Source organism: Amblyomma mixtum, chromosome 3 (genome assembly GCF_055824585.1).
Source record: "Amblyomma mixtum isolate Tamu chromosome 3, ASM5582458v1, whole genome shotgun sequence".
Taxonomy (NCBI): Eukaryota; Metazoa; Arthropoda; class Arachnida; order Ixodida; family Ixodidae; genus Amblyomma; species Amblyomma mixtum.
Window position 1 is genome coordinate 86,723,617 of NC_143014.1, and position 27,521 is coordinate 86,751,137.

Sequence of the window (27,521 nt, forward strand, 5' to 3'; positions counted from 1 at the left end):
TTGAGTGTTCGAAAAAAGCTGAGTCCACCGTTCATTATGTATTCGGCTTTCAGTCCGTATGAGTGGAACCTGAAATGACTAAACAATGCAGAACCCGGTAACTGATAATCGTTTAACTGAGTACGCTGAATGAGGCACATTTTGCCTGCGTTCCAGCGGTTTGGCCAAATCAGTGAACCGCTCTAGACGTTGAGTAAAACTATATGTACCACTAAATGGTTGAAGGATGTTATTGCAAATGTACAATGCCCTTTATTATCTCGGCACCATGGCTCCGCACTGCCTGTTTGTATGCTGAGGTATCAACTGAGTCACAATTATTTCTTGTAATTTATGCAGGCTATATACAGGGATTGGTTATTTTCTCCACATTTCTCTATCACCTGTATCACCTGATTGGTGATGTGAATATGGTCTGTTCTCGAGTAGCCTTTACGAAGGCCAGCCTGGCCCTTTTGTTGACTGAAGTCTAAGGTTTCTCTCGTTCTATTAGCGATTACCTTAGCAAATAGCTTGCAGGCAACGGACAGTAGGCTGATTGGGCTATAGTTTTTGAAATCCTTGACGTCCACTTTCTTATGTATTAACATAATATTAGCGCTCTTCAAATATTCCAGTACGCTCGAGGTAGTGAGACATTACGTATACAGGGTGGCAAGTGTTCCTCCTTACCCTGCATTCCTTACTACAATCTCCTCAACGTCCTTCAACGGATCTGCAGTTGCTTGATCCTCATCAGCCGCTTTCGCCATTTGGATTGCTTGTACGGTTTTCTTTGCTTCCGCTTTTGTTACCAGCGGGATATCCAATTACTCCACTTCACTACCTCAGTGATATGATCCTGAGTATTTATGCTGCTGTATAGGTCAGCGTAAGATTCCTCGGCTACTTAAACTATCTTATCCATAATGGTAATGACATTGCGCTCCTTATCTCTCGTGTGTACATCTGATTTTTATATATGCCTAGTTTCTTCTTGACCATTTTTAGGCTACCTCCGTTCATTAGAGCATTCTCGATTCTCTACAAATTATACATCCTTATGTCGGCTACCTTACGCTCATTGGTTGACTTTGAAAGTTGTGCCAGTTCTGTTCTATCTATCTGGTTAAAAGGCTTTCATGCTTTGGTGTTTCTTAATATAAATATCTGCAGCAGCTGCATAGCCCCCGTGTCCCTTATGGAGAAAGGGATGAAGTCCCAATAAGGAATGGTGTCAGGAAAGTAGACACGTTCTCTGCAACTATTCACCGCATGTTTACAGTAGGTATTCAGAGAATTGGACTGGGCGAGAGTTCGGGATAAAAGTCGACGGTGAACACCTTCGTAAGCTCGTATTTGTGGATTACATTGCCTTGATAGCTCAGGGGCTAGCTGCAAAATATGATCGAGATTCTAAACAGGCAAAGCAGAAAGGTTGGCCTAAAAATTAATATGAAGGATCGAAGGTAATGTTCAGTAATGTTTCGAACAAGGGTCGGGAAATAAATGCTTTCTCTCTCTCTCGCTCTCTCGGAACGGTACAACAGTTTACGATAGGCAACGAAGCATTAGAAGTTGTCAGGGGATGCATCTACTTAGTGCAGGTAGCAGTAGAGTTTGTACAATAGAGCTTCAGCATGTTTCCTCCCAATGAAGTAATTCCGAATAATTTCAACTGCACTCTTGGGTGCTTCGCAGTTTCGTGCACATTTCTCGTTTTGAGGAAGAGTATCCAGAATAGTACTATTTGCGCCGCGTCGCTCGTGATCCCTTTTTGCGCACTGCACCATTCTTTTCAAAACCTGTCGCGGATATGCAATTGTTTCCAACGTAATAAATCTCAAGTAGTTTATTACGAGATGCTTGTGCTTAACCTATGCGGTAGACCCGCCGGCAGCAGTATCCTCTTTTATCTTACATACTGCCACACGCAACTTCTGTTTCTTTTTTCTTTTTTGAACCTTCAGATTACGCTGCGTGGACCACTCTTTGTGTTCCTTTATACAACCGAATTGAAGCATGTTTTTAAACCTCGAACCTTGTTGCGTAGAGGCGTATACGTCACGAGCTGTCTTCTTCGTCTACAACTGACTTCGTTGATTAGGTAAGCAGATCTGGTTCCCACGTCAGACGCAGATATTCTGGGACCTCGCGGATGAAGGCTAATTACATAAACAGCGCCGCTCTGGGCAACGACGACACGCTGACAGGAGAAATGGCCGGGTGAGCCCACGCCCCGCTCGCCCGTGGGCGCATGCATTCCTGTGGATTGCGGTTGGTCGCCTTAGGGAGCAATCTAGTGAAAAGGGCCTCCCAAAGTTCTTCACTCGGTAAAGCGACTCGGCAGCCTCTGGCGTGGATTCAGCTGTCCTGGTGCCCTTCGAGGGGAGGGGGGGGGGGGGGGTGAGGGCAGCCGATCTCTTCTTTTGCTGTTTTGTCTCTCGTTTTCGTCTTCTTGTTCTATCGCGAGCTCCATTTAGCCTTCCTGGAGTAGACCTACCATAAAGTTCACACGCTCAGCGGGAACCCCGAGAAGCCGTTGGGCGGTGGCGGCCTCGAGCCAGAAGTCGCGATGGCCAATAAAGGCCGCCTTCTCTGTCCGGGACGAGCTTATGCTGGCCCGTGGAGAAGGCAGGCATCCTACAGTTGCGGACATCTCTCTGCATTTAGCATCCAGGCGACTCGGTGCGCTCAAATATCCCTGCCCCGTTCTCCTTCGTTTTGGTATCGTTTGTGTATCCAGCTTCTCTCGCTGTTTTATTTATTCGCAATTTCCGCGCCGCCACGACGTGTTAGTGACGTAAACCACAGGCTTGCGTGCTCATGTACGCGGTGCGGCCGGAGCGATGAGTACGGCTGGGCATTGGGCGCGCACTTCGGTCCGGGGTATGGAGGGAGAGGACGATCTCCCACTTTCATCAGCGCGAGTAGAGGGCGCGTGACGCGTTGTGTAGCGGCGTGGAGTCCCGCCCGGAGCGCGATATGGGCCGCGCGCATGTGTGCATGTTTATGCGCCGCCAGTCTATTCGCGGCGGTATACGGCTGTGCGACCCTTATCGTAAAATCCTCGGAGAGCGTCTTAAAGCAAACCCCGGAGCCGTTGCGGTTTCCGCTAATGTATACAATGCATAAACTCGCCACCAGGGCGGCGTGGCTGCGTGTTGTCTGAATTGTGGAAGACTCGGGCTCCTGCCCTGGGAACTGATAAGATCGGCTAAGTTTATGGATACTGGCCCGGAAAACTGAGAGGGGCGTCGCAGCAAGAAGGCAACAGCGGGGACCCAGAGGGAGCCTTCTTGAGAGGCCCACGCGGGGTTTTATGCCTGGCGTGTTTTGTTTCCGGCGCTGCTTTTTATGCCGCCGGCTGCAGCGCGCCGAAGGCAGGCGCGTACAAGTGTCCTCCGCGAACGTTTGCTGCGGCTCCTTACACAGCGGCCGCTAGAGGTTGTGTATCGACGGCGCGCTCACCGTCGTTACGGCGCATGTACGCACCCAGCAATGGCCGCCAATCTTCTTCGGCGTCAAATGTCCGCTTCCTATGACGCGCCTAAGGGCGCGTGCACACGGGCTCTCTCGCCTGACCGGCGCTGCGCGGCAAATAGCTGACGCAGGGGAAAGTTACGACACTCCTCGACTAATCGGTAGGGCAGCTGAATGGGAAGCGCTGGAGATACCCTCTGCCAAGTGGTGAAGTCCCGCCTCTGGCATCGGTCGCAATGTGAACAGCGCCGCGTCGATATCGAACACAGTGATTTATTTCAAACAACCTGCGCGCATATTTGCATGCTATTATTTACAGGCTGAATTCAATGGCTGAAGACAAGAATATGAACTCGGTTTCCTGTGAATGAAAATCTGATACCGGCACTAACTGTGCAATCTAGAGCGACATAATGGGAACATTAAGTGGACAAAGGTTACTCCAGGAAAGTGATTGTTTTCGCAACTGATTTACGCTGTTTAGCATGAACGGTAGTGCCAACGCGCGGTTGTATGCAGCGGCGTGCATATGCATACTTAACGTCCGTTTACTTCATTCCCGTCGAAGTTTCTTTATGGTAGCGTTAGCAAAAAGTAGTAATGATTAATACCAATAATAAAGTTTCACAATTCAAAGTTGCCGCCGCGGTGGCTCAGCGGTTATGGTGCTCGGCTGCTGACCCGAAAGACGCGGGTTCGATCCCGGCCGCGGCGGCTGGAATTTCTTTGGAGGAGAAATTCTAGAGGCCCGTGTACTGTGCGATGTCAGTGCACGTTAAAGAACCCCAGGTGGTCGAAATTTCCAGAGCCCTCCACTACGGCGTCTCTCATAGCCTTAGTCGTTTTGGGACGTTAAACCCCATAAACCAACCAAACCAATTCAAAGTCTACCAAGTGGTTATGAGGTGGGCCTTAGTGGAGGGCTCAGAGTCGATTTTGACAACTTAGCGACCTTTAACATCTACAGAAGCCTAGGAACACAGGTGTTTTTGCACTTAGATACACGACTGCTGCGGCCGAGAATCAAACTGCGACCTCGGGCTCGGTGGCAGCATGCCACAGTAACGCAACCACCACGGCGTGTAACATCACATCAGCTGAGAAAGCAATAAGAGCTTGAGAATTTGCCCCCACCATGCGAAGACAGAAAAGAACCAATAACTGTATTCTTCTTTCGGACAAAACTTGCATTTTTCTGCGTGTCTGAAATATTTGAAGCCCGCGGCTCGACGCACCCTCTGCGCTTTCTGACTTTTTAAACACGCTTCCTCGTAGATTATCCTTTAGTGGTTATGGAAGAGCGATAATGGTCCCTACGCATTCCCCTTGAGCACTTTGCCTTGAATCGATTTTGTAAAAGCTTCATTTCACTGACGCCCAATCCGCAGTGCTGGCAAGTTTTTCATGCTTACCTGTTTGTATTCTTTAGCGGTTCTTAAAAGCTGGGTAAAGCTTCGTGCCCATCTCCCTTCACTCGTTGTTTGGCATGGGCGCTAAATTGGACTTGAATGACCATTTTCTTTCGATTACCTTGCTTCTGCATCACACTTTTCCTTTCACTTTATAGTGGCCATTCCTCGCATTTAGCCGTTGTGTGCTTGTGTGTGTGCGTGCGTGCGTGTGTGCTTGTGTGTGTGCGTGCGTGCGTCCGTGTGTGTACAGTGGGGATTGTGAGACCCAGGTTGCTCTTCTCGAGCAACCACTACACACACACTGCCTACCGTGGCAGGTGGCAGTGATTGGTCGCTCGAGAAGAGCAACCTGGGCCGCAAAAGCCCCACCGGTGGCAGCACCTGCCATCGCAGGGCAGTGGCGGCATCGGCTGGCCGTTGCACCACTGCGCCAGGAGTGTTGTGAGGACTCCCAGAGATCTGTGAGTGTAAAGTTGAGAATTACCAATTCCGCATATGTAGGTATTGACCCGCTATCGCTGCACCAACAACTTCCACCCGTGAACAATGTATGTGAACATCGAAGTGAAAACCGATGTGTCAGCGCAGCTAATTCGCATTTTGCCTAACTTCGCAAATCGACCGTCAATTTTTCTCTTTCTGCACCAAATTTTTTTTTTTTATGTATGCGTTGGACATCTATTACCTGCGCGCAATCATAACTTCAGATGGTATGCTGGCCTCTTATGGTTGGGAGAAGCCAGCTTTGCTTCAAACGGGCCTTTTGTTTTTATTTCCATGTTTATAAACGAGAGATCATCAATTTGCATGTGTAACATGCGTCACCTAACGCCAAATGACTCCTTGCTTTATTGCGGAGCTTTCGTATAAGCCGAATGTTTCAGTGAAAGTCGTTATTGACGAAACCGCTTTTTCTTGCCGTAAGCGAAGCCCGCCTGATCACTTCTAACTTTTGAACGACAACAGGCAAAAATGTACGTGTAATGTAGACAAACAGAGGCAACCCTGGAACGCATATTAGGATGTTCAATCTAGTTAACACAGCGTAAAGACCTTTTGGATTGATATTTATTTTTTCCTTTCACGGAATTTCTTGATTCAACATAGCGCGCATCGTATTTCGACGTTTCCGCCAATGTTAAATGAATTACTTCGAATTTTTCACCCAACCTCGCGACGGAAAAAAAGAAGCGGTGGCTCTCTTAACGCCGCAGTTCGAACTAGCATTTTATCGACCTCTTCGCATGTCTGAATGTAGGCACTTCATGCATGGCCTCTCAATTCCGTCACGGGCTGTACTTTTCCTCTTGCGAAATAGTTTTGTTAAGCGCACAGAGCGCTGTTCGATTTGGCGAGTTTAGCTGGTCTCAGCTTTTATAGCGGTACGCGATAAAACCACTGCAGAGAACAGGTTAGCACTTGAGTCTTGGATCTTAGCAAACAGTGGATCGCTTCAGTTTGCCGGGTGGTATAGAAAAAAAATGCAAAATAGTCAAGGCAATGTCTGGATATATTGCAAATACGTTAAATGTGCATCCGCTTTCGATTTCCTAGGTTTATTTTAGTTCCCATGCCTGTTTTTGTTTGTTTGCATCCGAAAATTAAGCATTTACTTCCCGTTGCCTGAGGCCGTTGCACTCGTCTTGGTCACCACGCTGCCACCTGCACACAAGTACTCTGCAGGCAGGACAGTGCAAAAAAATCGTCTTGGTGCCCTCATTAAGCGCGGTTTGCCTGTTATGTCTAGCATGCTGAGCCAACTGGACGCAATTTATCGGATGAGGCGAGCACCACCACCGACGGGGCACTGCTTATAAGCTCTGGAGGGCTGTCCACTCCGAACGCGTTTATGGCTGTGGGGTCATTGAATGCGGACCCTCGACTCCCTGAACGATGGCCGGCGCCCGAGCTGGCTCTGGCGTTCGCTGGCGCCGCCGCCGCCGTGATCCCTCTTTAGCATGCATGCCCAATCGCATGGCCACTCGCTAAGGAAGATCGCTGGCAGTTTTTGTTCGGCGCGTTGTTGAGCCGAGCTTTTTAGTGGACGCACTTCTTAGTGAAAAGAGCAGTAGGACTTGAAACGTTTTTTTTTTTTTTTTACATTCTGCGTGGTTCAAAATATTGCAAATATGCGCTAGTCAAATTTGAACGTTATTTCTGGAGAGCTCTCCTTCTGGTATCTGAAATAATAAACAGCGAAAAGCGCTACTCCGTGCATCCTTTTAAATAACGTGTGGTGATTACGTATTATGTTGGGCGTCGTTGGCGAGATTCATAAAACTTCTGCCAGCGTTGTTCGAGATTCACTGGAGCCTCTTTTGTCGGCCGTCACTCGTCTCGTTCGCTCTTTTAATTGACCAGATAAGTATTGTTCGCGAGATAAGTATTGTTAACTCAGCTCCAGGACTTTCCGAGCTCGACTCGCGGTTTAGTTTTGTTAAAGCAGAAAACGAGGTACGTAGAAAAAAAATAAAGAAGTCTAACTGATTCTCTCAGCACAATGGGACCAACCGAGGGGGGGGGGGGGGGGGGGGGGGGCATGCTGACATTCGGTCACAACCTTCAGCGTGGTTGACCTGACCGTTCCTTTTCGGAGTGTAGAACCATGCATTGCTGCATTGCTGCAGAAACTGCATGCACTGCTGTAGAAACTGCATTGCTCCGCAAATAACAACTATTTATTATTTTTGTAATTTGTGGCGTAATTCAGCATACCGAGAAGCTGTACAGCAAACAAAATATCATCTTGGAGGGGAGTGCGATTCCCGTTAAAAACGTCAGTGGTCTCTTACTTCTAAATGTTATTGTTTGAGAAGCCAGCTGACTAAACACCAATGCCCTGTCTAAAAAGAGGTCAGCAAGTTCGTTACTGGCCTCTATAAATCCAATCAGCTTGCTGGTGTGCAACAACGTTCAGCCATGGAGCTGACCAAACATCAATGCCTTATCTGAAAAGAGATCACCAATTCGTTACTCGCCTCTCTAAATCCAACCAGCTGGTTTACATCAACGTTCAGCCGGCGTGTTTCCGGCGACATTTAAGTCATATCCTATTGCAACTTTCAGATAAGCCGCTCGACTCTGTCAGAGTGAAGGTGTGCTCTAAAAAGTCCAGGAGCAAGAAAGCTTCTGCAGATAATGCGGATCTTCCTAGCGACTGCGGCAGTCGATTTGCGTGTTTATCAAAGACGTGCTGTTTCTCCGCTTGCTTTCCTTCAGATTCGTTTTTTCTCTTGTATTTTTGCAGAGTCAGCCGTGACTGGCTGTTCTATGCGTAGCCGTCCGGTGAACTGCCCCGCTCTAGGAGAGCTTCGGAAAGAAATTTCATCATGGTGAGTCCTCTCCCACTTGGCCCGTTTGCATGGCCGTGATTTTGCTCGGACTGGGAAGGGAGCGGCGCGCATGGCCGTCGCGTGCGTGTTTGTCCTGTTCAGGCGCATTAGCGCAGCTGCAGCTACGCGCCTGGACAGGCGGCCGGGGCAAAAAGGTGGACCTCATTAGTCGGCCGAAACGCGCCATGGAACGGCCCCGCGCGGACTTTCCGGGAAAGCCTGCAGACGGTGAACCGGCGAGCCGCGTGCGTCTGCGCAGCCATTTCAATTGCTATTGTCCGCGGAGAAAACCGCCCCGACATAGTTCATTTGGGGTGCGTCTCATACACTTGCAGTCCCGGCCACTCGATACCGCTGTTTTGGTCTCTCGATTCCTCTTAATGCGCATGCTGCGGACTACAGGTTGTGTACGACCAAACGCTTGGTGCTGAGAGGGGGGGGCTTGCTACTGGTCTATTTCATTCTCAATACCAGTAGTGCCGTGATTGTAGGAATTTGTCACACGAAAAGTAGGAGCGAATTAGTTCCAAGATTCTTCGCCGGTGTCGAAAAAATTGCCTGAAAACATATTCCCTCACAAAAACTTTTGCTGGTCAGTGTTCAGAAATTGTGTCGAAATTTTCTTTTAATGCCATTGAGAAAACACCAGCCGCCTTGAGATTCTCGGAAAATTGGCCCATGATTCATCATAAAAACTGCGTTGATTATCGTTGAGTTGAGATTTTTTTTTGTTTTATCTTTGCTATTTCCTTGAAACTTTGACATTTAACATTGAAACATCATTGAAATGCGGTTAAACTACTGTTGTGCTGCCGAAATATTCAGTCGTTGAGTTGCCGTTGTGCTGAAACCGGTTCTATTACTCGCACTGCAGTGATGTCGACCATCTGTGTTTTATTTCTCACAATCCAAAGATTTAAACATCAAGTTGTTTGTCACAAACACACTATAGGCAGCTTTCGCGCTTTCACGTTTAAGTCTTTGGGTTACCTTAAATAAAACACGGATGCTGGATATCACTGCAATGCGAGTTTTAATAAAACGTGATTCACCGCAATCGCAATTCAACATTTCAATATTTCAGCCGCACAGCAGTCGTTCAACTCGATTTCAGTGATGTTTCAAATATCAGTTATAGATTGATTGAATGCGTGATTATTCTGTGTAGAAATCTCATTTCATGAAAAAAAAATTGAATTTATTTTTGAGAAAATGAGTCCCCTATCAAAATTGAGATAAAAGATGTATTGTGCTCACTGTGTTTGCGTCACTGATATGTGCATTCGGGCAGACTATGCAGATACGAACCAAGATGAATACGCCTACAGCACCGGCGATTAAATCGATTTCGTTGTCCACGACACAGGAAATACCATCGCACCGTGATTTAGACCCCTTAGCAGGAATGTTGCCAGGTTGTTCTCTGTGTGATAGACACTGGACCACGAGAAATTCCTGCACAGAAGACAGCGCAAACGAGAAACAGTATAGTGCCTATGCACGCTGAAACCTGCAAACAGCACCTCCCAAGAAAACGGCTCAGTACTTCTATCATTGGAACAAAAGAGGAGCGAAGCGGACCAGGGAGAAAGTGATGGCACATCCTCCGCCGAACATCTGAGTGCTTATTCTGCACGTTTCGTTTTATTTTGCGGTTCGCTGAATAAATGCTCCGATTAAACCAGCCCTTGGGTTGTTGTTTCGTTCACCCTGATCGGTTTCAGCAGTGTTTTCGACTCCGAATAACACTTTTTCCAGGATATTGCTTTTTCAAAACGTTAATATTTCAGAAGAGGTGCCCGACGAAAAAAAAAAAAAAATTGTGGAAGTTTGACATGCGCGTACCTTACACGATTAAAATCTGAAAGCAACGTTTCAGTTACTTTCTTAAAAGTATATTCGTATGTACAGGGGTTCCTCAATAGTACAACCACTGCTGTTTTGGGCGTCTCGAACGATGGACACCTTTATCTAGGGACGGAGATTTTCGTGGTAGTATTTCCGCCTCGTTATTATTGAAAATCGCTGTTACGACAATAGAGTGAGTGGGAATGCACTGAGATAATTGCGGTCGACATAATTTTGTCCAGTATTTAATCTAGGAGCCATGCGAACCAAGCACTGACAACCGAAACCTGACACTATATGCAGACAGGGAGACCTGTTGAATCTGTTTGTAAGGAAAGCATTTCATTCCATGCTTACTCTCAATCACATTTAAATCCATACTACAATGCTCATCGTTCCGCTAGTGACATTTTTGCTCACGCGGACTGGCCCGTCACCCCAGCGCCAGGCATGGACCTCTCCTGCTGTTGACATGCTTTCTCACTGCCGGAAGACTTCTTTTTCTGGCGTCTGATTCGCCGCCAGCGAGACACCTACGAAGGACTCTGCAATTCGAGTTGTGTGCGCCTTTCCTTTCGTTCTAACTTTTTCCCCCTCCTGCCATACTTTTTAGATGCACAGACCCTAAAGGCGCACTTGTACACAGGACATTGCCAGTTCTGTGTGGACATTAAAGTATGAAGTTATACCAACTCGCTGGGCTTCTAAACCTCCTCTCATGACGGCAGGCCTCCGCGTGAGATACTTCAATAGGGTAGAGCAATCGAAAGGAGGGACAAAATCTCAGTTTCTACGGGATTTTATAATTATCTCACTTTAGGAAAAGAAGTATGCCGCGTGGCTCTGTGAAACTCGGTGTTACTGCAAAAGTTGTTATTGCAGTCGACGCATTGACGCGGCGACCAAAAACATTTGCTTCTTGAGCACACAGCATGCAGGTCATTTCGCTCTCGTTCTAGAAAAAACGGTAGCCGTGTCGGCGAACATGCTTATTAGCAGCGAATGCGTGACCAAAGCCCGCGGGAAGCGCACTTCGGTGTTTCGTTCTTTTTTTTCTTTTTACCTATTCGTCATTCTCACGTTTGACGAAAACAACGAACCGCTGCCTTATAGGTTTTCGTTGATTCTTTTGAAACACAGCGCTGGCGGACAACTGACGAGAATGAAGACACACAGAAGACACACAATGCGCTGTGTGTCTTCTGTGTGTCTTCATTCTCGTCCGTTGTCCGCCAGCGCAGTGTTTCAAAAGAATGCTCTATACGAACTCGCCCAGCATCATACCTTGCTTTCGCTGATGCGTGTTATTTCCGAAGATGGTGCCGTGTTGAGTGCGATAACAAGCATTTACTTCTATCTGTGGTCGCCATAGTTGACAAGGGTCTAGCTGCCGAGGGAGAGCGGGAGAAGAGAAAGCTTGGTTTGGTTTGGTTTGGTTTATTGGGGTTTAACGTCCCAAAGCGACTGAGGCTATGAGAGACGCCGTAGTGAAGGGCTCCGGAAATTTCGACCACCTGGGGTTCTTTAACGTGCACTGACATCGCACAACACACGGGCCTCTAGAATTTCGCCTTCATCGAAATTCAGCCGCCGCGGCCGGGATCGAACCCGCGTCTTTCGGGCCAGCAGCCGAGCGCCGTAACCACTGAGCCACCGCGGCGCGGAGAAGTGAAAGCACTTCTGAAGTACACCCGCTATAATTGACCTTTCTTGTTTGAGCAACTTGTTATTTACGTATACGCTCACTGCGGCAAAGAGTAAAATACCAAGTGCAGTTGCTGGGCGACGAACAACGAGAACAAAGCGCTACGTGAAAGGACAGGGCGTCGCCGATTACGGATAATCGGCTCCCCTGCGAGAAGGAATCACGGAAGAGAAAGCAGAGAAGGTTGTATTTCAAGCGCAAAATTGCGATTTTTTACTGCGCTTCGGCTGCCGAGTACAGCTGGCCGTATACCTGAGCGTATGCGTCAAGTGCGAAAGACATTTTAAAGGTACACCTGCGTTAGAAATGACTTCAGTAATGTACTTTTATTTTTGTACTCTTCTCAGACTTTTTTTTTCTTCTTTCGCTAGCGCTTCATGTTCTGTATTGCCTCCATACCGCGGCCACTCGACGTGGCGCGAGTTATACGACCGGTTGCGCCGTAGGTCTTGATATACTGCGCCGCTGATGGGAAACCTGTTTGATGAACACGTCGTAAAGTCCACGAAAGGCTATCGCTTCCATTTTTTTCTTTCCTTGTGTCCTCTTGTTTCAGCTTCGTTGTTGTGTTCCTTGAGCGCATCTTTTGTTTTTCTGCGCCTCTGAACGCCGTCGAAGTGTGCCTGTAAGGTTCTCCCCTCGCTCCGCAATGCGTACACTTACGTGCAGATAGGTTAGTCATAACTTCCACGTTGTCCGTACCATGCACGATGGTGGCTTGAATTTGTTCTGTTCACAGTAGAGCAGATGCCAGTCAAATTAACATGTTACAAGGTCGTGTTGCCCGCTCACGTGTTCAAGGCCTCTACCTATCTTCATGCTTGTGTTGGGCATCTGCTGGTGCGCTTGGGCTGACCAACATTTGATTGAACCTTCTCGTCGTTGGGGAAACACTGTATAAAAGGAACGAGCATAACTATAATTTCTGTCGCGAACTGGTCTTTCCCTGGCCTTTTCTAGCGCCATCCTGATGACCAGCACAGGTTTGAAAATGAGTGCAACTGTAAAGCTGTCTGGACCCTTCCGTAACGTAACGTAACGACACTAAAAGGCTACGTCAACTCGCGTGCTCAGTGGAACCCGCTTAAGGCCGTTGTACGATCGCTTTTGGGCGGATCCGCCAGGCAGGCGGACTGGCGGACCGAACGACCAGACAATAGGCATTCGCTCCGTTCGGCAGGCGGAAGGAAAGTTGGTGAACTTCAACTTTGGGGCGGACGAGCGAACCGCCCGGCGACCGAATTGCAGCGATTGGCTGCTTTTTACGTGACGTAGGCATCCGCTCCTGTCGGGCAAGATGGCCGTCCGTCGACTGAACTGGGGAGCGAGGCATAGGTCGTGGCTGTAGTGGTGGCACCTATGCCGCGAGGCATACTATATTGGCCACATGTTGATATTACGAGTGTTCAGAGCGACTGCAAACTTCTCCGCGTGCAGCAGCGGCGAGCAGCGACAGTTTCCCGAGTTGAAATCGACGCTGATGTAGTTGACAGAGCGCCTCTTCAAACCGACGCAAGACCTACGCCTTGGCTGTGTCACGAAGTGCTGGAGCTGTTTGGAGCTGTTTGTGGTTGCTGCAAGCGTTCGTAATTCCTGCGAGGATCATCACGCACAGCGGCGAACAACAGCTGCTCACGGTGAACTTTTGTGCGTGCATGAGCTGCGTAGCACAGTGACTAGTGTCCGTGTAGTGAAAGTGATTGCGATCGAAGCGAGTGCTTTTACGTCAAGGCAGTGAAATGTGCGCCTTCGAGAGCTCGCTACGCACGCCGTGCTTTCCGAATGCTGAAATGAACGTGGCGTTGTGCAGCTAGTCGCATTCGTTGCGATGGTTGCAGTGATCGCGACCGAAGCGTGCACATGACGTTGTTGCTGGCTACGCATTCGTTACCATTTTGTTCGGGATTCGTGTTGGCACTGTGCTTGAGAATTGCCGTGTGTGCGACGTGACGCGACGCGAGCTTGGCTGCACGGCCGTAGGACTGTTTTGCGGCGACAACAGCGATGTCGCCATCCTTCTGCGCTTTGGTGCTCCATTCAGTACGTTTTGTGATGATGGGTGCTCGGTTTACGACTCGCCGGAGAAACTGTGTAACCTGTGTGAAAACATCGGTGCAGTGCAAATGTATCTTCGGGAGCGTCATTTATTTTTATTTCCTGCCGGCTGTGCGCACATTTGCCTGCAATAAACATATCGGCGTGATGAATGGGTGACTGAACACTTCCGCTAGCCATTTCGGTTTAGGTTGTAACAACATGGTATTCCGCGATTGCAAACAAGAATCATTGCCGCTTTTGAATCACGACTGATTGAGAGTGTACAAATCTCTAATATGTGCCAACTCATAAGTCTGTTTTTCATGAGCATTTCAATTGATGTAGTGCAGAAAAAAAATAAAAAGTGTGGCAGCAGCTTATGCAATCAAAACTGACCACAGAGCAAGTTGAGCATAACGAGTCTTGATGAAAAAGAAGGAAAAAATATTGAGAAAACCTTTGCCATTGCTTTTTTTCTCTTTTTGCTTAGCATTGTTAAGTCAATATTGACAAATGCTTGGCAGTATTCAGTTTAAGTGGGATGTTGGTTTCCACTGCAATCAGAAAAATACAGTGGTCTTGAAGCACCTCATAGGCAATGACAGTGTCTGTTGTTGATTTTGCTCATGGTCATTTTCGATTCGGAGGATCAGTGGTACGAAACTGGATGTGTTCGCAATGCTATTGTTGCAGAGCTGCTTGCGAAATCGGCATTATTGGTGTTAAGCGGTTGTTCAGCGGCGCTTCCTGGGTCAGCCGCAGCACTTTGTTTAACAAGCCATTCTCGAAGCTTTGAGAAGATCTCGTCGATGCACTTGCATATGTCTGTCTGCTACCACCTTCATTTGCCTGTGACTGCTTGCTACAGACATGACTACTTGCAGACTGCAAAATAAGCCCTCTGGAGCTGGTAAAGCTACGCTAGGAACAAAGACGATGGTAACATCACTGCACAGGGTAGCAATTCTTGCTCTGTTGTCGTCCCTTAGCACAGTTTCGACATGCCAACTTGCCACCGGTGCACCCCACAGTATGCTATGATCAAGTTCTGTGAAATTTACAGAAAGCAACAACGGGAGAGGAAGTAGGTTGTATAGGCATATCTAGTGCATGCTGTACAGATAGCTTCCTGCCTTATTATAGCCTGGCCCCTCTGTTTTTAATCCTTCATCACCCAGCACCTATGGCCCTATTTGTGTTATTGGCATGTGCTGCAAATCACCAAACACATTTCATACTCTTGACCCTGCTAGATTGTTTTGGCCCATTAAGTTGTTTGATTCAAATCGGCAAGCTTTTAGAAGACATTTCTGCAATAGCCAACTTTTTCTTTTTCTTCACGACATGCACCTTGACTGCAACATCCCCCTATGATGCTTTTGTTCTTTGCTTTGAAAAAGCATGCGATTCCCCTATTTATGTGAGGCTGGTTTTCTCGTGCTTTAACTTGCATCCGATAGCTCTAAACTGTATCCAAGCTTAAACAGCCAGCCTTCGGCAGATTTCCCTTGCCAATTCTTATGTATCTTGCCTTTTCCTGCAATCTCGGACGTCCGCCAAGGCACTCCTTTGGGCCTCAGCTTTTCATTACTTGCATTATTACCGTCCCTTCAGTGTTTTGTCATATGCCTTCACTGACAGCCATATGGGGTGTGCCATATTGCAATCAATACCAGCATTTCAGTTGTTCAAAACAACAATTAGCATGCCCTGGATTGTCCTGTTTGCTAATGTTACTAAGAATGCAGTAATATTGTTTTTTATTGTCAGCATTACATTTTGCCAACTTATAAGGCCTTCCGATAAAGGTATATTCACTGTATACTGGTTCAAATACCTAATAATCCTCATACACCCAACCACAACCTAGGGTATTTACACCATGACGTGTTGTTAGTATCACCGTCTTCCAAGTTACTTGCATTCAATTCCCCTGTGTGTCATCAACTTGGGTATTCTAATGGCACATGGCACAAATCTAATTTAACTAGAATCCTTGAATTAGTTCAGTCCTGAGCCGCTTGTTTTATTTTCTCAGGCCATTTTTGAAGGTCCAGTGTGACAGCACTAAAAGTGCATATTTGAATGTCTTCATCTTATGCAGGTTTTTTTTGCTCCTTACCAACACGTCCCAAACTAATCAGTCCCAACTTGTAGTCTCTCGTGCACTAGGTGCACTAACACTCTTGTGCCTCATTTAGCTCATATGCCACTGAATTTCAAGATTCGTTTTTGTTCGTGCCACAGAAGGCTCTAACGGTCTTGCATCTCACAAGGCTGTGTATCTTACTGTCCTTCGAAGTGGTTACTACAGAAATCATGCTATAAATTACGAACTCACTGAGCTCCTACCTGACACACCATTTTAAAGCTCGCTACTAAACTAACGTCATTTAGGACCACTGAGGTGTGATAAATATGAAAACAAATAGATCTGATATAGTGCTCAGTCACTCGGTCACCTCGGCAAACCAGTACAAGGCTCTCTTATGCATAACGTGTTCATTGAGAACTTTGTTCATAATTTATTTCAAACTATATCGGGGCAGATGTACACAATAGTAGCATTTGGGCTAACTTTGCACAAGCTAGCTCTAGCTACCTACATTCGCTCACTGCAAAGCTAAACATGCATTAGTGCACCCACCTGTTGTTGACCAGGCTTCTCTTTGTGCTTGTCTGTTCTGCTCAGCTGAGCAACACACTGACTTCATGATGTGGCTCAGTGAGAATTCTACATGTGTATGCTTATGCATGTAACTTGTATATAGTCACATGTACTAAGGATAGTATTAACTGGGCAATTGGTTCAGCTTAAAAGCTCTCATCATCAGATTGCAGCAAAGAGATAGCAATAAAAGACAAAAGTCATCACTGCCTTTCTGTTTTTCTTCGTCATCCTTCGGCCTGACTTCAACTTAGTTTTTTTCCAACTTCCTTATGACTACTGATGGCTCAGTTAATTCATTTCCTTGCAACCCAGACTGGCAGTGGAATAAGGATATTTTGCTAAGAAATTGGTAATTAGTAACTAGTACGACATTATTCTATATGTAACAAGTGGTGCGGATATCGATTAACAAATACAGATTCTCTCTTTTGCTTGCTGCTTTGGGAATCAGAGTTGCCCTTAAAATTTCTCATATTATTTTTTACTGATCAGAAAGGACGTACCTTCAAGATTGCTGTAGAGCTTTACTGGAGAACTTAAGCATCTATGGCCCACACATACTTCAATGGCTTATTTTTCAATTCATTCTGTCCTGAGACATCATAGCTCTTATTTCTGAAAATTAACTTTTTCGCATTCTGCTTCATATGATTGTGTTTGAGGTAACTGCAAAATGTGAAGCAGTTCCCTTGACTATACAAAGCATTCTATCCTAGTCTCCGCCAATATTTGCTATGTAAACTGTCCAAATCGGTTCTTGCATTTCCTTAACCTCTAGGCCAGTGTACTTACTCCCTTATCTAATTATGTATGGATTAATGAGGATGGCACATGTATACTTTTCTGAAATACGGAGCAACCACTTTGTTTTAAATTCATGGGACAGTTAAGAATGCTTTGTGGTTGTACGCAAAATACGCCACCTTGTTTCTGTGCATGTCAACATTGATTGGCTCTCAACAGAACTTTTGCACACTTGTTTACTTTGCTGCATACTGGTTTGCACAATGTTCACTGCAATGTCACCTCAGGAAGCACTGGTAAAAGGAAGCGGCCTGCCCACTGTCACTGCAGAACAAAAGCGTGCACTTTAGTACAGTGATGCGCACCATATCCGCTTTGAAGCCACTGAGTGGTATTTCGATTTTCGTACTGGTGTGAAAAACATGACGAAAAAAAATCAGAAAAGAAATCAGTATTATTGCGTCGTCATTTTTCTGTGATATTGTAAACACCTGCAGTTAACACTGATCTTCCATATTAGTAAAGGTTGGGAACATTGTAATTTCCTCATGTATAGATGCATTCATATCTGATGGTAACATGCTAAAATATGCTGATTTTTTCATGCATGCATAGTACACACATACACATACACCTTTTCTTTAATGAGAGACAGTGGCGTGTTTGATGTCATTTGACCACACATACTATGATGTGGATAGAGTTGAAGTGTGGCGGGAGTGAACAGGGACACAAGAAGAATGATATACAGGTGATGCTGGATTTCCCACAGCTGAAGAACCAAGCTGGGCAAAAATGATCTGGTTTGGTTTGGTTTGGTTTATGGGGTTTAACGTCCCAAAGCGACTAAGGCTATGAGAGACGCCGTAGTGGAGGGCTCCGGAAATTTCGACCACCTGGGGTTCTTTAACGTGCTATGACAGAGCATTGTTAAAGGCTGTGAACAAGCAGTCCACATCAGCGGCAGCAGATGCCCTCTCTACAGATGCAACAACCAATCTTGTCAAGGTCACCTTGACGTCAGAAGCAGTAGCATGGACTAAGCCTCGGTACTATTCCCTTTTATCTAAGAGCACACAGAGGCATCTGCTCTACGTCACCTCTTGTGTAGGACAGTCCAGCATACACTGTTCGTGATATCGCTTTGGACAGGTGGCAGTATCAGTGAGGTGTTTGTTGCGGGTTGTCTCTTTTTGTTTCATGTTAACTATGCGTATCTATTCATACAACAAATATTTTTGTTTGCACTGAATTCGCATCTAAGCTCAGCCAACAACCAATGTTCAGTTTTGGTTTTTGGCTGTCAGAACATGTTATCACCGAACACTATAGTCAGATTCAATTTAAGTCTGCAGTGAAGCTCTGCCATCTGGACCGCCGCACAGAATTCTTCCGCGCCAAAAAAAGTAGTCCGCTGTTAAAACTGTTATTGTATACTACCATAAGAAGCTTATTACAAGAAAAAATGATAAGCTCTAGAATTCTGATTCCTGGATAGATTAATAAAGTCAAACATCGAACAACTTATTTTGTTTACTGTTATTGGTTAGTGGAGTAATACAGGATGCCTCGGGCCATGACCGGGTGCTAACAACGGCTGTTTCTTTTAAGTTTTATCCTACTATACATGAGGTACGCGGTATGTGAACCAGAATCATAAAATTTCAGTCACAGCAATTTCATCTTGTTCAGATGTTTGATGTGTGTTCCACAAGGTCACCATCCTCAAATCCAGCAAACCATTGTCATGAAATGCACCATTATTTTTTTACTTGCAGTTATGTTGTAGGTATAGGCAGCCAACGTCTGTGTTAAAGTACTCCACTCAGGATGTCGGTTTGCTTCTGCAAACAATGGAAACTCACTAAAAGCATGTGTTTGATTGCACAGACGGTTACCAGTTGAAAATAATAACAGTCATATTCACCCGACATCACTGCTATCATTAAGCAGCACAGAGAATGCGTCGGCAGCGACGAACTGCGCGACTAATGGCCAGTTCACCCTGTTTGTGTTGCCCATGTAAGCAGTCAAAACCTCTACAGTCGAGCTACTCATCTGGTAGCTGACGAGAGACGCGTACGAGCAAGAACTTCAAAAACCACGCCATGGCTATGCCGAAGTTCAGTGCCGGTCGCCGAGGAGCAAAAAAAGACCACGTTTTCGCGCCGTCTAGGTTGCCAACAGGAGCATGCTATTGGACAGACGGCAATCCTGGGCGCGCCAATCGGAACGCTTTAAACCATCCGCCTCGTCCGTCAGCTCCAAAATGATCGTACAACACCCATTCCGCCCGTACGCCCGAGCGAAGGCCGAAAGCGAGCGGTTCGCTCGCTGGCGGATCCGCCCAAAAACGATCGTACAACGGCCTTTACATAAGCGTAGGGGTCGGGTTTTTCGGTTTTTGTTTTCTGCAAATTGGGTTCGGTTTTTCGGTGTTTATTTCAGACGCAGTTTTTAGTGTTTTTTTTTTTCGAGGAGTATTATTTTTTCAGGGTCAGTTCCTTATGTTTTTTTTTTTTTCGGTGATTAAATGTGGTATTTCTGTGCGGCCAAAAGTCACTTACGTACATGTTATCGTGGCCTTCATATCGGCACGAGCAGTCTTTTTACCAATAATTGACGCTTAGATGGCTGTACTTAGAGCTGTCCTTTTAGAAGAAAGTGCAATGTCCATTGAAAAAAGTTTCGGAATTGAAGTGAGGAGCCGTCAAAGTTTACTTCCAACAACTCCATATATGAGTTAAGCTGCTGCGCTGCGTTGATTGAAAGGGCGGGTAATCACGTGGCCTGCCTCTTACGGCAGCGATCGAACTCCCTCTGAACCGTCTCGGTAGGAAGAGCTTGACGCTTTTTTCGTGACGCTTCTGCATAGAATCAAGTCGGTGCCATTGTGCAGTGAAGAAACCTACTCAAGCCAGTAGCTGCCCTACGCGGGCGATGGCAGCGAATAAACACCGCTTCGCTAGCAGGCAGCGAGAAGGTAGAGGCTCCCATGGTCTGCATAAGAGTGCGAGATATAGCGGACAAAACGTCAAAGCGCACAGCTGCGTTCATCCAAGGGTGCCAACTGCGCATCTGACGTCCGTACTTTTTTTTAGTTTTCTCCTTTGACTGACTTTAACTCCTGGTCATTAGCAAGTTGCGTTGTGCATGTCAAGCATACTGATTCTTTTCAGTAAAAACCAAAGTTGGAAAATTGAGTGCGGCGTACTTTTATCGTTTTTTTTTTCGGCTTAAATAGAAAAGTCCTATACCGCGTTCGCCACTGTAGAATAAATTTTTGTCACCGTACGCCACCTCGGAGAGTGTGGTTACATGTATTCCGGCAGCAACAAAATGGCTGCAAAAATCTGAGACCGTTACATTGCATTGCAGTCACATTGCTTTCGCCGCTCCTCGTGCACCATAGAACTTGCAGTCTGCAGTTGTGTTATCACCAAAGTCACTACTATGCAACGTATTCTACTGTGGTATGAAAAGTGGCCCAGACTTTCAGTCGCCCATAGCTTACTCTGCTACGCGAAGTAGATTAGAAGTATCGCACCCATTTTTCGAGTGGACATGTGACTTCACGTGACCCCTCGCTTCACCGCACTGGCAAACTAGTGCAATATTTCGGAAGCGAGCAGTACCATCGTGAGTATAAGCCATACTGCGCTAGTTTCATTTTATTTGTTATCTTTATTTTCTTTTTTTTCTTGCCTGAGCTGCTCTGCCAAGCTGTTGGGACATTTTTGCGCCATTAACTGCTCAGAGCTTTGCTAACAGTGCGTGCTCACTAAATTTATGAGATTTGGCCTTTGCGGATATCAGGGGCCAGATTCTAACTTGACTGCTCTGTTTAATGGTGTCATGCTCGAGCACATAATTCATCGGGAGCCACTCGAAAGGCATGCATCTCTCCCTGAAGTGACACTAAGGGCAGCTCCGTCCAATTATTGTTGCCAGAAAAAAAATAGTTATCTGGCTCTTTGTGGCTATGCTGACTTTTGTCCGGCAGCGAAAGACGCATTTATTGGCGAAATAATTTGATTTAAAAATCTTCACGCCAGTCGATTCGAACTCGTGACGCCCTTACCGTAAAAGACGCATTGCCACCGCTTTGAAATGAATGGCGGTGTAGCGTAGGCTCTGGTAGGGTTGCCTCGATGCGCGATCCCTGGGTGGGGGTGCGAACGCATTGAGGTACCACTAGGCTCAGAGATCCGCGCGAAGAAGTCGGTGTCGACGCACGCATTTTACTTGCGAAATCGGCCGGCGGTAGCGCCACCTGTGTTTCGTTTGTGTGGTCTTTTTTACCTTATAAAAGCTATTTTTAGGTTTATAGTGCTTTCTTTATGACAAGAATTTCGACGGTCCTGTCGATATAAACCAACTACTATACCTCCTCGGTGTCCATATAACCCTCCAATGGCCGAGCATTGAAAACGTTGCGTAAAAGCTATTAAATTCCAGGAATTCATCACTAATGGTCCCTTCATTGTAGAAATGTAAAGTATGTAGAAGTAAAAAATGTTAGATGTAATGGAAAAGATGATTGCAGAGTAATTATATCTAGCTAATTCTGCTAATTTTTGAATGTCAAAGGACCATAAAACTGAGTGGAAATACGCAGAAGCGTAACCGTAAATCCGGGAACAAAACTCTAAACTATTCCATCACCTACCAATGCAGCATTACGACAACAGAAATTTTAAGCTGTTTTGCAGTTAAGGTTATTTTTTGCACGAATTTGTTTCAATAGGCCCCTGCATCTCTGGAGCGGTTGCTTCCACCTTGCTGCAATACACATGTAACAAAAGACCGCTTCTTCAAGTGTGTTAGTGATTTACGTAGGTCTGCGAGCAGAAATAAAAATTGTTCACATTTTGCACTCTATATCACAGGTGATACAAGGGGCATTACAAGGTTAATATTTCCTGGCGTTCCTGTAGTCTCCCGTTAGGGCAGCTGCTCTACCGTATATCAGCTATAGATGCAGCGTTCAGTGCTCCCCACGCACGTTGAAGAGCCGCAATTCCTGGTACAGTCTGCGTTCCTGTTCAACGGACGTATACGGCAGCATGATAAAGCGCGCGCGTTTTGTTATTTCTCTTTATATGCATAGTCCCTCAAAGTTTATTGTGCGTTGATTTTCGTCGGGTAATTTCTTGTTATCCAGTGCTCGTTGATCCTAGTGCCGGAGCCTTCGAAGCTATGAGCTCTTACAGGCAGGTGTTCCCTCTGTACCTCTGAAGTCTGTTCGCGTTCGCTCACTTCGAACCTCACAGTCAAATAGTATGTTAGTGCCTGTAGCATGCAGGTCGTCAGGTTTAAGCCAGAATCTTCTCTGCTCAAACTCTTCCTCAACCGGATGGCTCCCTTCTGCCTGGAAGAAGGCTACAGTTATTCCCGTTCTAAACAAGGGAAAGATCCCTCTGCTGTGTCAAATTATATTGCCTTGACCAGTTGTCTGTGCAAGTTGTTTGAAAAAATAATAAACAGATGCCTTGTATATTTCCTAGAACATATAATGGTATCTTGGATCCCGTTCAATCTGGTTTTCGAGCTGGACGCTCTGCAACAGATAACTTCGTACTTGCTGATCGAGACCTATATTAGAGACTCATATATACATGAACAGTTCTGCCTCTCTGTCTTTTTTATCTTAAAAAAGCGCACGACTCGACTTGGCGTTACAGCATCCTGAGAGATGCTGTACGGAACTGTACGCAACTTACGGAACAGTGGGGAATAATGCCACGTATCATTTTAGTGTTTGTTCGTTCACGCTCAAGGCTGCAAGAAAGGGTTGTTATCACTTTTGTTCGTGACGCGAGAAGCGACCAGACTAATCTCGATTGATCGCAGCCATGAAAGGCTGCATCTAGGTTTTTCCAGATTACTGTAGATGATCTTGTCCTGTCATCTGGAAGTTTCCTTGCCGGCTTTAAATTGAGCGATGCCGCGAGCGGCGGACATTCGTAGTTCGACGATTGACGAGCACGTTTGTTGCTTACGCCGCCACCGAGTGAGTCAGTTCTTTTTGCGGGCTCAAGTCAGCCCTAATAAAGAGCTTCGTTTGCAAGTATTTCTGGTGTCTTCCTGACCGCTGGACTGCCGTCACTACAACGTGACATCTGGTGGAGGTGCTGGGTAGCCTTACAGGTACGGACAAACCCTGCAAGTCATGACGCCAGCCCTTTGAGTTATTCGCCGGAAGACCTGACTCCAGTCTACCACGCAGCCTCTGGAGCCTCCAGCCATGACTTACGCCGCAGCAGTGCGCCGTCCTGTACCTCGACGACGGGACCCAAGCCCCTATCGCCCTTAGCCAGCTGCGCTGGAGCGCCGCCCTCTCGCCCCAACTCGCCCGTCCTACGAGCGTCGTACACGGCCGAGGAAATGCGTCGAGTGGAGAACACCCGACCAGCGCCGCCCGCAATGCTTCCACTGCAGAGAAGCCGGTCACATTCTCCGGTACTGCCCATACAGGAGAATGGGCATTCGAGGGTTCCCTTACGACGCCCCACGACCCCGACCCGGCCAGCGACCAGCCGAAATCGAGGATTTTTTGCGTCGGGAAGGATACTTATCGCCGATCCGCCTATCGCGTTCTCCGTCGCCATCGTCACCGCGCTATGTATCTCCTAGCCGAGGCTACGCAGTGCGTGGACGCTTCCCCAGCCCCCGAAGGTTAAACTGAATAACGCAGCCTCTGGAGGTGAGGTTGCTTCCGAGCGCAAGAACTAATATCCTCCATGGACGAAAACAGAAGACCATGCCCCCTACGACGACGACGAACCCTACGACAACGACGAACCCTACGACGACGACGAACCCTACGACGACGACGACCCCTACGACGACGACGACCCCTACGACGACGACGACCCCTACGACGACGACGACCCCTACGACGACGACGACCCCTACGACGACGACGATCCCTACGATGACGACGACTACTACGACGACAAATACGGTGACAAAAACTACGACAACACCGACGACTACACGGCCAGACATGAAGCTTTTACCGCTGCCCTTACACCTTATTAGGAACGCTAAAGGACTCTAAGTTCTCGAAGCATTTTCCGTGTTTAATTTCATTTTAAAGCATCGAGACGATGCTTCTTTGGAAGGGGGGTAATGCCACGTATCATTTTAGTGTTTGTTCGTTCACGCTCAAGGCTGCAAGAAAGGGTTGTTATCACTTTTGTTCGTGACGCGAGAAGCCACCAGACTAATCTCGATTGATCGCAGCCATGAAAGGCTGCATCTAGGTTTTTCCAGATTACTGTAGATGATCTTGTCCTGTCATCTGGAAGTTTCCTTGCCGGCTTTAAATTGAGCGATGCCGCGAGCGGCGGACATTCGTAGTTCGACGATTGACGAGCACGCTTGTTGCTTACGCCGCCACCGAGTGAGTCAGTTCTTTTGCGGGCTCAAGTCAGCCCTAATAAAGAGCTTCGTTTGCAAGTATTTCTGGTGTCTTCCTGACCGCTGGACTGCCGTCACTACAACGTGACAATATGTTCCGCATTTTGCAGAGCTACCTGTCTCACCGGACTTTTAGTGTCAGGTTGGGAAATGAGCAATCAAGAGCTCTGCCCGTGGTTTTCGAGCTGGACGCTCTGCAACAGATAACTTCGTACTTGCTGATCGAGACCTATATTAGAGACTCATATATACATGAACAGTTCTGCCTCTCTGTCTTTTTTATCTTAAAAAAGCGCACGACTCGACTTGGCGTTACAGCATCCTGAGAGATGCTGTACGGAACTGTACGCAACTTACGGAACAGTGGGGAATATGTTCCGCATTTTGCAGAGCTACCTGTCTCACCGGGCTTTTAGTGTCAGGTTGGGAAATGAGCAATCAAGAGTTCTGCCCGTGGTTTTCGAGCTGGACGCTCTGCAACAAATAACTTCGTACTTGCTGATCGAGACCTATATTAGAGACTCATATATACATGAACAGTTCTGCCTCTCTGTCTTTTTTATCTTAAAAAAGCGCACGACTCGACTTGGCGTTACAGCATCCTGAGAGATGCTGTACGGAACTGTACGCAACTTACGGAACAGTGGGGAATATGTTCCGCATTTTGCAGAGCTACCTGTCTCACCGGACTTTTAGTGTCAGGTTGGGAAATGAGCAATCAAGAGTTCTGCCCGTGGTTTTCGAGCTGGACGCTCTGCAACAAATAACTTCGTACTTGCTGATCGAGACCTATATTAGAGACTCATATATACATGAACAGTTCTGCCTCTCTGTCTTTTTTATCTTAAAAAAGCGCACGACTCGACTTGGCGTTACAGCATCCTGAGAGATGCTGTACGGAACTGTACGCAACTTACGGAACAGTGGGGAATATGTTCCGCATTTTGCAGAGCTACCTGTCTCACCGGACTTTTAGTGTCAGGTTGGGAAATGAGCAATCAAGAGTTCTGCCCGTGGTTTTCGAGCTGGACGCTCTGCAACAAATAACTTCGTACTTGCTGATCGAGACCTATATTAGAGACTCATATATACATGAACAGTTCTGCCTCTCTGTCTTTTTTATCTTAAAAAAGCGCACGACTCGACTTGGCGTTACAGCATCCTGAGAGATGCTGTACGGAACTGTACGCAACTTACGGAACAGTGGGGAATATGTTCCGCATTTTGCAGAGCTACCTGTCTCACCGGACTTTTAGTGTCAGGTTGGGAAATGAGCAATCAAGAGTTTTTTTCCAAGAAAGTGCATTGCACCACGTCATTCCAGCCTAGGTTTTCTACATCATTCATTTAGGTGACATTCAGATCAACTTTCGCTCTTGCAATGTGGCTATATATGAGAGACAAGTGCAGGTGACTGGCTTGCAAATTGGACCTAAGAGAACTGTCTCAAATATAATGCTGCAGACACCGCCGGCATTCTTTTGTCACGATAATGAGGGAGATACCGATGCCTTCTGTCGCTCTCGGAAGGCAAGAGTTAACGGTATCAAGGAAGCAAAAATTTTCAGGCGTTATTTTAGATGGCAGACTACATTTTTTTCCCACGTCAAGTGCTTATAAGAAAATTTATATAAAAACCATGACCATTTTATGAGTCCTGTCGCATCCCTCCTGAGGCACCGATACAAAATACCCGCTAAAACTACACCATAGTTTGGTTCTTTCCAGAATACACTATGCATGCATAGTGAACTTCAGTGGCGCCTTCAGAACTGGTTCAGTTCAGAGCTTATATGTCGCACTTTGTGTGGAGTCTGTCCAAACGGCGAACGTACCTGTCGATGATGTACGTTCTGACGGTCAAATCGCATAGGGATCACTCGTGTCTCAGTCCATTAGCTCAAACCTCAGCACCGAGGCTGTATGCCAGCAAACCAACTTACCAGTAGTCTTTCCTCACACGCTTGAGAACGCTAGCTGATGAAATCGATGCTCTCCTTGATGACTGCCCAACAAAACGCATGAATGATGCACCAGATCCATGGTTAACTCAACTTATATGCGATAAATCGTTTCTGGCTTTTTCTAAGAGGAGCAGCCTACCTCAACCTCTTCAACCGCACTATCTGTCCCTTCAAGAAAAATACAGCTGTGAAGAGTTCCACACTGACGTATCCATACGCGTAGATTCTGTTGGGTGTTCCATTGATGGAAAGCTGTTCTCGGCAACGAACTTACAACCAAGGACGCGACTCTTTTCAGTGCTAAAACATTTGCGATCCTCATGGCTGTAGATTAGATTTTAGAAAACAGAATTACAAAATCTGTCATATGCACGAAGTAACTTAGTGTTGTCTCAGCCCTTTCGGATTCACGGAGGAATGTGAATGCCACTTTCAACTAATTTTTAGGCTTATCATGGAGTCGTTGAACAGAGGTCTGCAAATCACATTCTGTTATTCTGATACATGGAAACGTCCAAAATTATGGGACCTATGAATAGGAACGACTATCCTTACCAAGACTATAAATATCGCTTTAAACACGGGTAATTCAAATATGGCAGATTGAATGGTATAAAGAACCAGGCAATAAACTTCATGCTGGGGGTGGGGGGGCCTTTTGTGGCGGTGACTGGAAAGAACAGCCTAAAAATCGCTTTGTTGAAGCGGCTTTGACAAGATTAAGGTTAAGCCATACGCACCGTACGTACTCATATCTACTCACGTCAAACACTCGCCCTCTGTGTGATAAATTTGGGCGTAGCGTGAGTGCTGTCAATGAGTGTAATCGATGTGGGAGCGAACGGAGAGCATGTTTTCCAGAAGCATACAAGCAGTGCATCCCACTTCTCGCTAAAGTCTTCCATGCACCTGATTCATTAA

General features: G+C 46.5%; 2 protein-coding genes across 11 annotated transcripts in view; one reads left to right on the plus strand and one right to left on the minus strand.

Annotated features, from left to right (window-relative positions):
- LOC149350833 (thiamine-triphosphatase-like) overlaps window positions 1–27,521 on the minus strand; it is a 663,235-nt gene that overhangs the window by 553,329 nt on the left and 82,385 nt on the right. The window lies entirely within an intron of this gene.
- The window catches only part of zfh2 (Zn finger homeodomain 2), a 339,472-nt gene that overhangs the window by 184,064 nt on the left and 127,887 nt on the right, over window positions 1–27,521 (plus strand). For 4 of the 6 annotated variants that reach the window (XM_089579993.1, XM_089579997.1, XM_089579994.1 and 1 more), the window contains one exon: window positions 8,122–8,206. The exons of the other annotated variants lie outside the window; for them this stretch is intronic. The gene's annotated coding sequence lies outside the window, so the exon portion shown is untranslated. The remainder of the gene's footprint in view (window positions 1–8,121; window positions 8,207–27,521) is intronic. 6 annotated transcript variants of the gene reach the window in all.